Raw genomic sequence first — 16,866 nt, 5'->3', positions numbered from 1 at the left:
GAAGAAAGTAAAATACATGCTGGGAAGACACCCAGCAAATGTTCACAGCAGTATCTATGTAAGGAGTTTAGATTTTCTGTACACTAGCGTTATGATTAAGAAATCGTATACATATTTTGCCTTCAAGCGTGAAACTTCCATATCAAAAAACATTTCCTCTATTGGTTAAATGACGTTTGATATTAATAACTGCATTTATGTTATTTCATTTTATTCAACTAACACACATACATGAAGTGACTACAATGCTAAATTGTATGGAATACCGAGACAAATAAAACACAGATTAAGACATAGTCCCTGGCCCCAAGGGGCTTAAAGTCTAGGATGAGAAGTAGACAAACACAGGTATGTATAAGGATTGTCAAGGAGAGAGTGGTTGTTCCTAAAATTTGCCAGGAGAGGCTGCAGGGAGGTGCTTGCACTAGAGCTATTTTGCAGAACCAACAGAATTTCACCAGGTGGCTCAATGGTGGCATTAATCCCAGCCAGACAAAAGCAAAACAAAACAAAACAAAAGAAATGAAAACCAAACCCAAACAAACAAAAACCTGAATGAAACGTGGCAGCATATAACATTGTGCAGTATTTGAAAATTGCTAGCAGTTGAGTAAGGTGTAAGAATGGTATGAGAAGAGAGAAGTTCAGAAAATTAGCTAAAGGTTGGTTTTATCAAGCATGGACTGGGGAACCTTTTGGGGCAGAAAGAATAAAAGCATGAGATTTTTTTTTTAAAAAAAAGACTTTGCTGGTGTAGTCTGATAGTCTGAGTTGGATTCAAGATGGCATAAGGCTGTTGAGCAAGGGAGATTATTTTAGAGGCTGTGGTAGATGTTCAGATGGGAACTTGTCAGGGTGTGAGCTGAGGCAGGAGCAGTAGTCATGGAAGAGGTGACTGACTTAAGGTTTCATGCTCAGTTAAGTATACATTGCCCCACAGCTATCATGCATAGCAGTCCATTATACTTCAGTGTGAATTTATATCAGACTCTATGCACGGTGTAGATTTCCTTGGGGAAAATGAAGAGGGGACATGAGGACTTGAGGAGCCTATGATGACAGAGAGTGGTACATACAATTTAGGTAAATTTTCATAAGTTATGATATAGAGATAGAAAAGGTCATCTTCTTCCATGCCACAGTTTTTATTGCAATGACCTAATAGGATATCAAGAATGAAATAAATCTAGGTGTTGTGCAGATAATTAGAACAGATATTGATTGATGTGGCATAAAACTAACTGCTAAGCACAGATCATGAATCCAGTATGATTGGGGGAATCTATGTGATGTACAGTGTATTTTTCTCTAAACATGTCCCCAAATGTAAATATGACTCCAAATGAATTTTAAAGATCAGAACCATTTCATGGCGCCAAAAATACACCATACACCAGACTGTAAATATGTGCACTAATTATGATTGACATATCCTATTGTGGTGTTCATTAAAACAAGTTATCACCAAAGAAATTTTGAGGAGGGTAACAATATATCTTTATTAATGAATTATGATTGTAGATTATTGTTGATTGGTCTTTCCTAATAGAAGCAGTAGACAAAATATTGCCTATAATTACAAAAGAATGCCACTCCTGAACTTTCTAAATCACTACTCGTGGTTTAGATTAGTAATTCTAAGTTTAGAATGATAAACAATTATTGTATAGAATTTTCATCTGGTAATATATGGAGGTTCTGTACCTTGTATTTGGAATATTATGGCAGACTAGGGGAACACAAATGTTTATTCCTTTTACTGATCATGAATTGGAAAAGAATGGGAACAGTTGGAGAACAGCCCATCTCCAGCCACCATCTGCTTGTTATAACATAACTGTATGTTGTCATTTCTTCCTCTTTTTTTATTACTGTTATTAACACACTATAAAAAATACATTTAAATAACATTAAGTTTGCAATACAAACCACCAAAATGGAGACACTCGATCTTTAACTTGTTCTGTGGAAATTGCCTTATCCTCTTTTTAAATATTGTTTGTAGTCATGCAGTATCCTGCTGTTCAGTTATAGTAAAAACAGGTGCCCAGGAGAAGTAATTACCAATCTTGGATTTGGTGCTTTATTTTCTTTTGATTTAAAGTCTTTTGTTCACTTATTGTGTTTGCCAGTTGGTATCGGATTAATGTATGCAAGGATGTGTTAAAGTATAATGGATCCCAGTTATGAGAGTTTATGCTTTAGTAGAAGAAATGACAATGTGATGAATAATATAATGAAATCAAATTTTAAAAGACAAAAATATTAATAAACATTTGTTAAGTCTCTTGTGAAAGGCATATTGTAGTCACATTATTTTACCTCATAGGTGATATTTATTTTCTATTTACATTTCATATATCCAATTAATATAATCAAATTAATGAACATGCAATTTTATAACATATTTATGTGCTCTTAAAAAATTTGAACATTTTTCAAAATGAAAATAGCTTTATAAATTGATTTTTTTTGATATGAGAAACATGGATAGAAACCATTAATGTTCTCTATCATAAGATAATTGTTATTGTGATGATCCATATAGATATCTGTGTGTATGTATGTACATACATATTTTTATGTAAAAGGAATTGTACTATGAATTGCTTCTCTGAGAATACAGTAAGTCCTCACTTAACATTGCAGGTTCTTAGAACTGCCATGAACAACCTATAACAAAACAAATTTTATCTTAGATGATATACACAGGAGTTAGGTTCCTATGGCATTTCATCAATGTTATAATGAAACGATATTGAATGAAATGAGGTTATTTGAGTACCTGCTGTACGCTTTAAAGTGTGCACGTGTGTGTGTGTGTGTGTAAATATGATATACATACCTGTGGGACCAGGAATTTGAAGACTCTTACATGGATGTTTTTGAGTTCCCACACTCTTGGCAAGCTGGCAGAGTGTTGAAGAGGACTGATTAATGGACTAGTACATAAGCTCAAGTCTAGTCAGGAAAACAGAAAACGCTTTCGAGCGTTTCAAACAGAGGGAATTTAATACAGGGTATTGATTATTCAAGTGTTGAAAGGGTTGAGGAAGTAAGACGAGGAAGTGAGGTAATCCAGAGATAAATACTGGCAAGAAAGCAGCTTCTCATGCTAGAGAAACAAGATAGGAGATGGTGCGCGAAGGCCCAGGGTACACTGCCCACTCCGAGATTGTGCAGGAGGGGCAGTGAGGCAAGGCTAGGTTTTCTGAGGAATTGATACAAGTTCCGGAGTTTCTGCTGGAAGCAGCAAAAGAGAAATAAAATAGAATACAGAGAGAGAGAGAAACATGCCTTCTTCATTCCTCTTGGTTATGAATCTGCCAGGACCTCCTATTAGGACAGGCTGAAAGGCAGCCAGCCAGCTGGCAGGAGAGCCTGAGAAATGTAGTTTACAAAATCCTAGCCCCAGCATTACAGAGCAGAGGAGAAAAGAATAGGTGTGGGACTAAGAGCAATACTAAATAACCAGCTCCACAAGTGAAAACAAAACTGAGATCAGGGAGAACTAGGGTGATGACTCTTAGATAATTTAAAAGGTAAGGGGTTCAAAATCACTGAAGAGAGATTAAAGGACCTTATTTTACATTTACGGGAAGATGAGATCTGACCATCTGGGTGCGTGTGTGCGTGTGCGTGTGCGTGCGTGTGTATGTGTGTGTGTGTGAGAGGGAGTGGGGAGAGACACTGAGAGACTGATTAGTGCTTCAGTCATAATAATGTCTCAAAATAGTAGCTATTGTTGTGATTTGAAAGTATTTTTTAATTGAAATTTTTCATAGGCATTGTCCCTGATAGACTTTTATCTGCAACTATGTTCTCAACCTTGAAAAAATATGCCTAACACAGAGATACCCAATGCATATTTTTTAATGAGTCAACTTATTGCAATGTTATTCTTTATTTAATTTCATCTCTAATAAAATCCTCTTGAAGCCTTTTCTGAAGGCTTGTCCTCATGTGATTTCTTCATCTTTTGAAATGTCATATCTCTGCTAGTAGACGGTATGTTTCTTGAGGGCAGTCTTTTTGGGTACCTTACAGGAACTAGACTAATGCATTTAATTTGGTAACACTCAAATTGCATTTTTTTTGTATTGCATTCTGTGCATCCTTTTGATTCTTGTATGTCTCATGTTTTTCTGCTTGACTTCTTTCTGCGAGCAACCGTGAAAGGTGGTTTGTGTCTAAATTTATGGTCACAAGAGTAGACTAGGATTTGGATTATTATTTCTACTTTAGAGCCAGACTCTTCTAAATTTATAAAATTTTTATATATACTATGGTAAATTCCCCATCAAAGGATGATTGCAATTCTCTACTCCCATTATATTTAAAGATATTACCTAGATTAATGAAGTGTTAGACCTGTAATTTTAAGAATTGACCATGGATTGCCTTTATAATTATGCCTCATTCATCAATACATATGCTGATATATATACCAGGTGTTTGGGGGAACAATTAAAACACAGTGCTCATAGTCAAATAATCAAGTAGAGGGATCATACTGTTGATTTGTTGACTCAAAAATTTAAACTTTGGGATCATTTTACAACACTAACATTTTAGGGGAAAAAATCAAAATAAGTGCTCCTATGAAAGGGTGTTTTACTTACATTATTCCATTTAGTCCTCCCAACTAACCTCAGGGATACATTGCATCATTTTTACAGATTTAGAAATGAAACCTTAGAGCCTTAAAATTACATGCTCAAAGTCTCACAAATGGTAAGTTGTGGTAGAGGGACTTGAACCCAAGTTTGTCTGACTTTAAAATCCAAGTTAACTCACAATATATTTTAGTTTTATGTGATGTTATGGCATTTGCTTTGTTCATTTGTCACTGGTGTCCATCCTCTAAAGCTTTATGTCTTTGGCTTCTATGATTCGATTCTTTCTTGGCTCTCTAACCATTCTTTCTTCATTCTTGGACTACTCCTTTTCTCATTCTGCACATTTTCTGAATAATCTCATTGATTCACATGATTTTAATTGTAACCAGTTTGCCAAGAACTTGTTCCTCACCATGCCCCCATGTGCAGTAGTAGGTACACCACATTCAGCTGAACTGCCTATCTTCCTACTTAGCCTGGCTTCTCCTTCTGTTCCCTAGTTCAGTGGATGGCATCACCATCCCTCTAGTTACTCAGCTACAAAGACAGTGTTGTATTTCTCCTCCCTCGCCATGCTGACACAAGCCCCATATCCAATTTATCAACGAGGCCTCCACATTTTACATCATTTTTGGAGGTCTAATCTACCTATTCTATTCAAACTATTACTGCTGTAGTTGAGGTTGTTTTTCCTTAGCTAATGCCTGAGTGGCAGCAGAGTCGTGTTGACTATTTATGCTTTTAGACCTGTCCTCAGTGCTGCTGAAGAGTCATATAAAATGAAAGTCTGTCTTTGCTACCTCACTGGTTTAAACCATTCAGTAGCTTCTCATTACCATTGTAAGATGAATTTCTACAGTTGGTCCCTGCCACCTCTCTCATCTCGGCCCTCTATGCTGTCTGCCATGCACATTAGGTTCCAGCAATTCTATACTACTTGTATTAGCTCAAAAGAGCATCATACTGTTTTTTCAACTCCATTCCATGCTTGAACTCACACTGCCTTTTTTATTTTTTTAAACTGGAATGGCTTTCAATCATCACATGAAGCTCCGCTAACTTCTATGAACCCCTTAAAAATCATCTCAGAAGTCACTTCTCTTAGGAAGTGTTCCCAAACACTGTAAAAAATACAGACCTAGGATAATTTATTCAGAAACCTACTCATTTATTCATACACCTGGCTCCCCACAAATAATGTGAAGGCAGAGAACATGTCTTTCTCATTTTCGTATTACCACGGCTTAAAACAGTGCTGGTACATCGTTGGTGTTTAACAGATGTTGAGCTACTCCTCAATCTCTCCAACTAGGTTTGTTTTCAAATTTATTATTACTTCTTGTCCACTTAGGAGAAAAATATAACATTGGAAAATAGGCAAAAAGGTAGTAAAGTGAGATTAGTAATACAATAATCTCATGCTTGCTTTCTTCTGTCACCCAGCATGTTGCTAATCTTTCTCTACTACTGGCTGGATTATGCTCAGGGAAATCAGAATGCTTCTAAGAGAAACTTAAAAACATGACAAAATAACAGACCTTCAGAACACCAAATGGAAGGCATACTACATTTGAAAAGACTATTAGTTGTTATTAAAAAAAATATTTTAGGCCTCTATTCTCAACAATTATGTCTTTTGCCAGTTTTCTTTATGCCACATATTGGTGTAAACACTCTACACATAATTTCTTATCTAATTCTCATAATTCTATGAAACAGCAATTAAAATATTGTTCTAAATTTGCATATGAACAAACTGAGGTTTAACGAAGTTGGGTCAGCTTGCTGAAGGACACACAATTAACAGCAGACAGGGCTGAAATGTCAATAGAAGCCCTTATTCAAAGCCTGAGATTGTAACCACTTGATGATCCTGCCAGAAGTTTGCTTTATTATGAAACTGTACTTACAATGATTAAATAAAAACCATGAAGAAATAAACTACATCATAATATTTTCTTTTAATCCTTTCCTTTAATTTTATTCTTTGGAAGGATAGTATTGGCTTCACCAAATCACGGATCTCTTTAGAAGTTTTATTTCTCAAGAAAGTACTGTATAGTCTTAGATCTAGGCCTACAATGATAAAAACAAACATGAAAGTATTTTGGGAGACAATGGAAACTCTTGTGGCAAAGATGATTCATCCCAAGAGGAACATAGGAGAGAGACCATAAAATGTAGAGAACATTTCCATCTGCATCAAGTTCGACTCAGTGGGACAATAGTAAGTAGGCTGGCCAGAGAGAGCCCTGTCTGCTACAAACCACAAAAGTTATGGTTCAGATCTCTGTACTTAGAATGTAAAGGAAGCATAAACAAGAGGTTCAGCTACCAGATGGGGATCATTTTAATTAGTTAAGTCTGCTCTAATTTTTGGCCACCAGTTGGCATATGCAACAGATGCCAGGGGAGTAAACAGAATATGTTGGCAGTTTTGAATTTTAAACCAGTATATCACAAATAGATTCAATTTAGAAATATTTTCCCCTTTGGTTAAACTCTGTAACTTAATTTTGTCAAATGCCAGGAAGTTAGAGATATATTATGAAGTATTTCTCTTTAGACATTTCACATTTTTGCCTATAAATGGATGGCGACAAAAGATATATATTCAGGCATGTTATTTCAAAATTTGTAGAGTATAACAGTAATATTTGTATAAGAGTGATATTTTGTCATAAATATGCACTAATGTGGTATTTCATGATTAGAAAACTGTACAATGTAAAAACTGTTTATGGGAAAACACATGTTGAGATGAACAGGAATATAAAGAAATTACGAAATTTTGGAACCATAATCACAATCTTTAGTCTCTGTTGGGGATTCATATCAGATAAGCAGGTGGCCTTTGCAGGCAAAATGCTATATCTACATAACTGATAGAAGGACAGTCACTTCAACTTTTCTGAACATAACTGCTTTCCTTTGAAATCATACATCGGTGATAATGTTCTAATTTTTCCATTCTCAGGAATGATTAGCAAGTTTGCTTAAATTACTTTCTTATTCAAAACTACTATTAAAGAGGAGAGGATGATTTTGAAGTTATATTTTATACACTATCAAAAGTTCTGTGCTTGATTTTATCTGCATGTATTCCATAAATCTTTGCAACTGCTTGGTATATGCTAGGCACTGTGATTGCTCTAGCTTCACTAAGCTAAACAAGACAAAGTCTGTAATGATTACTCATATAGATAAGATGTTTAACTGCTACAATATATTATGACAGTTATTATACTGGATGTAGGTCAAGTGTGTTATGGACATTCACAAGAAGAAATATAGAGAAGAATAAGTAATTCTGCCTGAGTTGGTGGGGTGAGTGTTATGAAACTATTTCTAAAGTCGTGATATGTAACCATTGTTTTAGAAAGTATAATTACCAATAAAGTTAGTGGGGAAGAGGATTATAGGCAGAAAAAAATAGTTTAAAGATAGAGATGTATTTTTGGTAAAATGTAAATAGTTTTATGGGACATAACATAGTGAATGGGATCTTGATAAGAAAATGAGTTGTTTGTTTGGGTAAGGAAAAAGCAGCTGAGTGTGGGGTAGAAAAGAGGTGATTGAAAAGATGTTTTCCAGTTTATGACTTAGAAAACTAAGTACATTATGCCTCAATTAATTGAAATAGGAAATGAAGAAGAGCAAGCTAGTTTTAGAGATTGGATAAAGAGCTCTATTTTATAAATATTGAATTAATATCATTAATATTGATATCAGTATCATGAATATTAATATCGTTGATAATGCTAATAATGCTGGTGATGATAATGTAACATTTATTTGGCTTTAACTTTGTGCCAGATGTCGTACCAGATGTTTTGCATATACAAACACGCTCAGTCCTGATCTCAACCTAATGAGATACACAGAGTTATTATGACGACTCAGAGGTAGTCTAGGTCATGCAGATAACAAGTGGCGGAACTGGGATCAAGCCCAGATAGGTTAAATTTATATTCTTAAACAGTTGACACAATTTGGACCCAGCTTCCATAGGATTCTGGTCAGAACATCTGGAAAGCACTGGGTAATGCATTTCTGGACTTTGAGAATGAGGCCTGAATTAGAGTCGTGGATTTAGAAGTCATCTGCATTTAGGTGGTGGTTAAAACTATAAAGGTGGTGGTGGAGGTCTGTTTGTTTTTGTTTGTTTATTTTCCATTTCTTCGGAGCACTGGTTCCCATTGTGGGAGGGTCTTGGACAGTGCAGCAGTCACCCTGAAATGATAGCTAAATGACCTTGTGCATGCATTTTCCTGGGGGAGTATTAAAACATCCTAATGAGGACACATGATTCTTTCCACATTTTAAGAATCTTTAGTATGGAATGAGTGGAGATCAATATTTATAATAATCTCCAGAATTCTTGGTCCTAAAGGAACCTCTGGGGCTGTCAGAGCTCTATTGGATTTTCAAGGAAAGTGATAAGTAGAGAAAGCCAGCAGGATGAAGGGCTAAATCTGGTATGTAGAATCCTAGAATTGATTGTCCTGGAGTACTTCATTCTTACGTACTTTTAGCTTTCATCTTAGTATGCAGGTGTGATGTGGCTTCACTAGAGAGGTAGCCATCTCCTTCTTGGTCTTGGTCTGTTTCTTTCTTAAACTGGTCTTTTGCTTCAGACATAATCTGATAATCTCAACTCTGGACCCCGGTGTAGATAAAGCTTGGATCTTAGAACTAATAATTTTATATACTTATCTTCTTGCCCCACTACCCTTATCTATGAGAAATGTTTTGTGGCTCAATGTGGATGATCACAGGAGGAAGAAGTTTTAACTCTGTTTCTCCATTTTATCTCTTGAACGAATTTAGGTTACTTGTTAGAATTTGGCTCAGATGTGTTCCTTTCCTCCCTTATTTGTTGTGTCCTCACAGAAATTGATAATGTGGTGATATGTTACACTTGTATACATTCTTTTTTTCTTAAGTATAAGGCATTTTAGGAATCAATTTTTACAACTTTAGTAATTTCCCAGATAATGCAACTATGCAATATACCTAGTTATTTTTGTTAGCAAACCAAAAACTAAAGCAAGAATAAACAGTAATTTGTTTTGATGCCTTGAAAACACCCTGCAGATAAGCTTTGCATGTTTGATTGAATTAGGGTAATGATTAAGAGTGCTTGAGAAGAGAAAGAAGAAATACCAAATTTCATCCCTTGGTCAATAAAAATGCCATGCTCTGAAAAGTATTATTGGCAAAATTATAATCTTTCTTCTTGTCAAAACAGTCCTCTGCCTTGACGAATGCTGGAAGAAGTCACACGGTATAAAAAATAGTGAAAGGAAAATTCTGAAGCTCCTCTAGCTGTTCTAACATATTGCTGGTTGTGTAGAGGGCGCACATGGCTAAACAATGTGTGACTCTTTAGACGTGTCTGTTGCGGTCATACTTAACAAGAGAAGCATCTGACATTACAAGGCATGTCTCCCAGATGTTTTGCTCTTCTTTATTCTTCTCTGAGTTTACAAGGTCAACTTAATTCTTCTTTTTTTCACAAAAGATAAAATGACCTTGATTTCTCTTTAAATTATGATTTTGGCAGCTATCAAAAGATTTTGATATCTATCTTGAGAACTGAAGTGTTTCTTCCTTGGCTGAATATTTAAAATTCAGTTATTGGCTGGTTTAGGTTAGATAAAGGTAAATCTATAAATTCTTAGGCCTTGATAAAAACTTATTCAAAAGAGATATGGAAAATTCTTTGTGAGTTGTTTGCTTTACAATAAAAGGGCTATATTATTTTGAATTCAATACTATTGGAGTTTTTTTTTTTTTTTTGATAATTTAGTTTACATAACCTATGAATAATAAGTTCAGTAACATTAACCTATTGTTGAAATTATATCGAACTTTTCCTTAAGTATTGACATGATATAGACAGCATTTAGGCAGCATTGTTGAGGTTAAGGGAGTTCTCGAGCTAAACTAAGTTTGATTCTCAATTCTACCACTTATTAGCTGTATGACTTTTGGCAAATCCCTTAACCTTCTGTGTGCTTCAGTTTTCGCAGCAGCTAAAGGGGGAAAATAACAGTAACTACCTCATAAAGGTTGTTGTGAGTTTTAACTGAGTTGATATATGTTCATCTCTTAGAAATGTGCCTGGCACAACTTAGTCAATCTTTATTGACTGTTTACAATTTCTTTTTGTTATAGTTCATGATAGACTATAACTCTCCAAAGCTATTTGGTGAAAAATAGTTTCAGAAACTTTTAACTAAATCTTATTTTTATTTTAATTGCATGTATATTATAACCTCATTGTGAAAAGTTAATAAAAAGAAGAAATAAAAAGATAAATATTCCTTCATCTTCATTTACACTAACCATGGTTAAACCATCGTCAGCAGTCTGATGTGTATTTTTCTTGATTGTCTGTTATTCATGCATACACTATTATATTGCACAAACCCTTTAAAATATTAGATTATTGCCTTCATATTATTCTCAAACTTAATGTAAAAACATATCCTTTTGGGTTCATACATGCAAATCTGCCTTGTTCTTTTAATTGTGACAGTCTAGTCCCTAGAAGGTATGTATTATAAAATCTGTGTTATGACTGACATTTAGTTTCTTTCTAAATGTTTGCTATTTCGAACATTACAACCATTAACGTTCTTATGCAACCATCAAAGTTCAAAAACTGGCCCCCGGGGAGCCAGATTAAGAGTGCAGATTCATCTGGTTTGGGCTCCAAATTGTTTTTAAAATTTTTTTAAAAATTGAGTCAACACATATAAATCAAGAGAACTTGGATGAAAATCCAGATTTTTGCCTTCTTTTTAAAAACCTGTAGATCAATAAACAATATAAACATTGCAGTAACTAGCTCTGACAAAGTAGAGTCTGCTGCAATTATAAATTTACATCTGTTATTCCTGCCACAGTCCTGCCTTCCCTGTCACATTGCACTTGTCTAGCTTTTTACATTGATGCCTGATTCTCATGGGCCATGAGGTCTGTGATCCCTGAGATGTATCTTTAAACACTTAGGTTAGTGTTAGTAAATGTTAAAGCCTAAGTAGTGAAATTTCTGGGTCAAAGGATAGAATCATGCTAGATTTTTGATAAGTGCTGTGAAATTATTTTCAAGTTGTATTAAATACCCAGCATGCTTTTTCCTCTAGGCTTTCAGCTAGACCTAAACCCAACATACATCAAGTAGGAAAAGAAAAAGTAAGAACTTTTAAGTTTCTTTGAATAACAGAAACTTAATGCAAGGATTTATAGCCTGATATTTGGCAGTTGTATCAGCCTGAGCTTTGGCAGGAAACAGAATATTCAACTGAGATCTTGAATAAAATAGATTGAGAGATTATTTACAGAAGTGTAGATGGGGTTAAAAGAACCAATGAGGGATGTTGAGCTTTCTAAGGATGCTGTCACTAGTTTCAGTTTGATGGGACAGTGAGAGAACATAGTTTTTCTGGAGCCCAGTGGGGGCTACCCTACTCCTTAAAACATTGCTGCTGAGGTAGGATGGGAATGGGGTTCAAAATTTCCTGGTCACTGTCCCCTACCATCTTGTAGTCATCAGATCATGCCTTCTGTTGGCCAAACCCCTCTGGATTCCAGAATCATATAGACAGGTTGAAATAGTTTTAGGGGTCAGAGCAGGAAGTGTGGAGAATATATAGGGCAGGAAGTGTGCAAAGACAAAACACCCAGCATAGGGGTATCTGGTCTCAATTGTCCTAAAACATTTTCTGTATTATCTCTTTTATAATCATTACATTAAAAAAATAATAATCCACCCAACCCTAAAAATATGTAGTTTATAAACATTTATTGCATAGATGAGTTTAAATGACTAATGTACGTGCAGGAAAATCCTCATGAAGTAGTAATAGAATACATATAAAGTCTATCAATTTGAACAATATTTACATTTTTTAAAGTCCATGTGGAATTGGTTTAACCTTTTTGCCTTTACCAACAGTAAGATAAAAAATTTAATGAAAGCTTTCATATCCTGAACATAAATACCAGAAATGCATGGGTAGATAGTGATGAGAGTTGCAGATAAAGATCTTTGGAAATTTGGAAAAAAGAGAAATCATCTTAGTAACTTCCTGGATAGAACTCCACTTAGGAGGTTTGTCTGGTTTACTGGTTCCCTCCATTCCCTCTGTAAGGCAGGCTGACTGATATTTACAGCAAACTAGCCACTCTGCTTCCTAACACCCTTGCAATTCTACTCACTCTATTTGTGACTTAATTCTTATTATGAGTCAGTTGTAAACTTGATTAAACTGGTTAGTAAACCCAACCTGATGAAGCCAGTTTTACTAATTAATATGACTACTCAAAGCATTTAATGTTAAATAAACTAATGAATATGTTTTAAATGAAGTTTGTTTTTACAATGAAATCTAAGTGGAATACATTTTTTTTTTAAAGAAAGAATTGATATATGAGTTGGTAGGAAAAATTTGCTATAGGGTTAGAAATAGTAATTTTGAAAATTGGAAAAATTTATAAAACATAAGATTGATAAAAATTTTCAAGGATGAAGTTTGCATTTAGAATGCTTAACACATCTTAAACATCTTGCTCCATTTTGAAGAAATGAAAATGAGTATCGTATATTATGAATTATAGATGTGTTTTATGCGAAAGGGCAGGAAGTTGAACTCTGATCATTGAATCGCTAGTCAAAGAAAAGACTTTAGCCATAACAACAAGTTCGTAACTAGAGCATCTGTCTAAGTTTTAAAATAAATTAACACTTAATCTGTGTGTAAAATGTAAAAAGTATTTATGGCTATCATTTTTTATTAATTAACTAATTAGAAGTCCTGCATGATTTGGAAGAGGGCTTCCTCCAGTTTTACCTAGAAAGATAAGGTATACTTCCTAAAGGAAGAATATTTTCAGCTGGGCCTTTGCTAGGTATCCCATTACTAGTCTTATTTACTTAAGAAAACAAACTCTTCCTTAGTGAGTAAATTAATTACATTGAGCAAACATTTATTGAATTTCCATTGCCTTCAGGATAAAAGATACATTAGTGATCATGGCATAAAAGTACATTTATGATCTGGTTTCTACCTACTTCTTCAACTTCATCCACCATCCCACCTTGCTTGACTTATATTTATGGATTAGCAAGACAATGTGCTTATGGATTTTAAACGCCTGTTATGTGTCAATATTATTACATTCTCTTCCAGAGGCCTATAATGCCTGTCCTGTCATCAGGCATGTGTTTAATGCTGATCGTTCAATGAAAAAATTGTTCATCTTAAAAAAAAGATCACATTCTTCTATCTGCCATTTCTATACCAAATTCTCATTTTAAATGAGGAGAAAGATTTATGAAGACTACTTTTGATTAGAATTGTGTTTGTAATAACTATTTTTAGGATACTCAAAATCAGAAAAAAAAATTCTTTTAGAGGATGTTGTAGTGTATTATAGACAATAATATAATGCTTTTGTAAAAATCATGCTTGGAAAACTCTTTAAAGTTTACTAAAGTGCTTCAAGTTCATGACATTATTTAAAGTGCCTATTATGTTGCTGTCAAAAAACACAGTATAAGGTATAGTGTTAGCCCAACGACATAAAGAAAATTAGATAGAAAATAATAGAAAAAAAGTCTAATATTTTATCGCATGTAACTCTAGGTGGTGGTATTAGATTACAGGTGTTATTTTATTCTCTACTTTCTAATTTTCAACAATCAAATATGTTACTTTGACAATAAGTAAAGCTTTTAAATAAATCTCAATACTTGGTTCAAGGAGTCATCACTTTTCCTGCAAAATTCCCTTACAAAGTTCATCCTTAGCATTCACTACTCTCTCTTCTCTATGTTTTTTTCTTTATTACTCATAGGAATAAGTCTATTGAAGTTATTTCTTTACTTTTGTGTCCTCCTACCAGATAGAAAATTATTTGAGAAAAAGGGGCTGCTTCATAATTTTCTGTCTATCATGGACACATATGATAGTACAATCTAAAATCATGTTTGGAACTCAGTGTAGTATAACCTGATTACCTGCAACAAAATTAGTAGTATTCTCCAAACACCTGGCAAAAGGCAGAGGGTGATGCTCCCTATGTGATTTCATATTATTAGGCCCAACATGTGTAGGACTTTGTTCTTGTCCTAGTTTGAGATAGTATTAAATTATTTTTAACATTATTATGCCGTTAATATTATACATGAAGACAGTGTTTTCTCTGAATTATCTCAGCGTTCCTTCAAGTACTTTGCATGCATTTTTAGAAAAATCCTGAGGGAATCGCCATATTATTTTCAAAAAATTATTAATGAGTATCAGAGTTTAATCTTTTCACAGTTAGCATTAATCTTTGATTATTACTTTCCTCCCATTTGCTAGTCAAAGATAATGTATTGTTTCTTCTTTCTCAGAATATGTATGATATTGCACTTGGAACATTAGTGTTCTCTTATTAAGATTTAAGGAAATTTCTTACAAATTTTTCTAAATTCATGAAAATAGAGACTAAATTACTTATTTTTATTGTTTAGACTAATACTTGTTGCCTCTTTTCCAGTTTTTCAATTTAAATTAATAAATATAAATTGAACATGTTTGTATTCAGCTCTCTGCTAGATGTTAGAAGAGTCTTATTTCTTATATAAATAAATTATAAATTATTTCTTGTATAAAATAAGATCTAATTCATATAAGAAGAGGTTGCCCTAGCAAGGGAGACTTGAACCAAGGCTGTTTACCCAGTTAGGGTTGAAACAAACGGCTTCAGGGGCTACAAAAAAGATTAACGCTGCTTGAGTGGCCCACATGTGAAAAATGGCTTTATGGACAAGATGGCCTGGCTGGTGAGCAGCAGTGAAGAGTGGGCCAAAGTGAACAAAATCACACAGGCATTAAGTTCCACGACATTTTTGTGGAGCACTATTATTTTGCAATTAGATGAAGTTCAGTGTGTGTGTGTGTGTGTGTGTGTGTTTTCTCAACATCATATCCTCTATTTTTGGTATAGGTAATTAGTGTTCTGCATTATTGCAAAAGGTATCTGCAGAAGGAAGTTCAGATGGGCTGAGCAGATATGTGAAGGCAGCTGTCCATAAAACCTTATCTTATATCTGGCAACACGAGTGCTAACATTCTGTCATTTCCTCAAGTTTTTATACATAAATGCTAGCTCATTTAATTCTTACAGCATTCTTGTGGAGTTGACGCTATCATTGCCCCCATTTTACAGGTAAAGAAGTTGCTTAAGATTACACAATTAGTAATGCTCTTCAATAAACCACAGTTTTTTGGGACTTTTTTTTTTTTTTAAAGACCTCTTTAGATGACCAAAAATCCTCACTCCCAAATTGTCTTGATATATTCTTTAACTTTTGGTGTGTCTCCAAGTTCTCTCCAAAATCTTTTCTTTTCCTTTTGCTTTTCTTAATTTTTATTTTTCTCTTATAGAATTTGATCCCCTCAGCTGACTTAAATTATCTTTATTGTGAACACTTTCAAATCTATTTATTTAGCCCTCTTTCATTTTTCCCTCCTTTCCTCCTTCCCAGAATCTATCTAATCATCCACACATGCATCTATTTAACTTATATCTCTATTCTGAATTCCAGCCTTTTATAGCCAATCGGTTACTGGACATAAAATTTTGGATGTCCCACAGGGAATTCAAATCAAGTATCTAAAACTAAAGTTGTTAATTACCCCTTTAAAACCGCTTTTCTTTTTCATTTACCTCTTACTTAATGGTATCCATTTAACAATACCTCATAACCCAACAAATTAATAAATTTGATGGCATTTATTCTCTTAAATTTATGCACTATTTTCCATCTCCATTTCAAATGTTTTCCTTCTAGTAATTGTCATATTTTGAGGGGATCGTTAAAAAGTTGTTTACCTGGCAGCTGGGACTCTAGTTTTGCTCACGTTTATACAATTTCTACAAAAACCACAGTGCGTGTTTGAAAGCACAAATCTGATCATGTGCCCCTTCCTCCCCCGCCCCCATTAAATTCCTTCAGTGGCGGTTCCATATTGCACATTAAACTCAGTTGAACTTCTTGAGGTATTTTCTTATGGTGTATTTGTTAGCTCAGATTGCCATGAAAAATATCATAGACTGGTGGTTTAAACAACATAATTTCTTACAGTTCTGGAGGCTGGGAAATCCAAGATCAAGGTGCTTGAAGACCCACTTCCTGTCTTGTAGACAGCTGCCTTCTAGCTGTGTCCTCACATGGCCTTTCAGTGGT

The sequence above is a fragment of the Pteropus vampyrus genome, unplaced genomic scaffold (assembly GCF_000151845.1).
Source record: "Pteropus vampyrus isolate Shadow unplaced genomic scaffold, Pvam_2.0 Scaffold54, whole genome shotgun sequence".
NCBI lineage: Eukaryota > Metazoa > Chordata > Mammalia > Chiroptera > Pteropodidae > Pteropus > Pteropus vampyrus.
Note: the sequence above shows the minus strand (reverse complement) of the source record.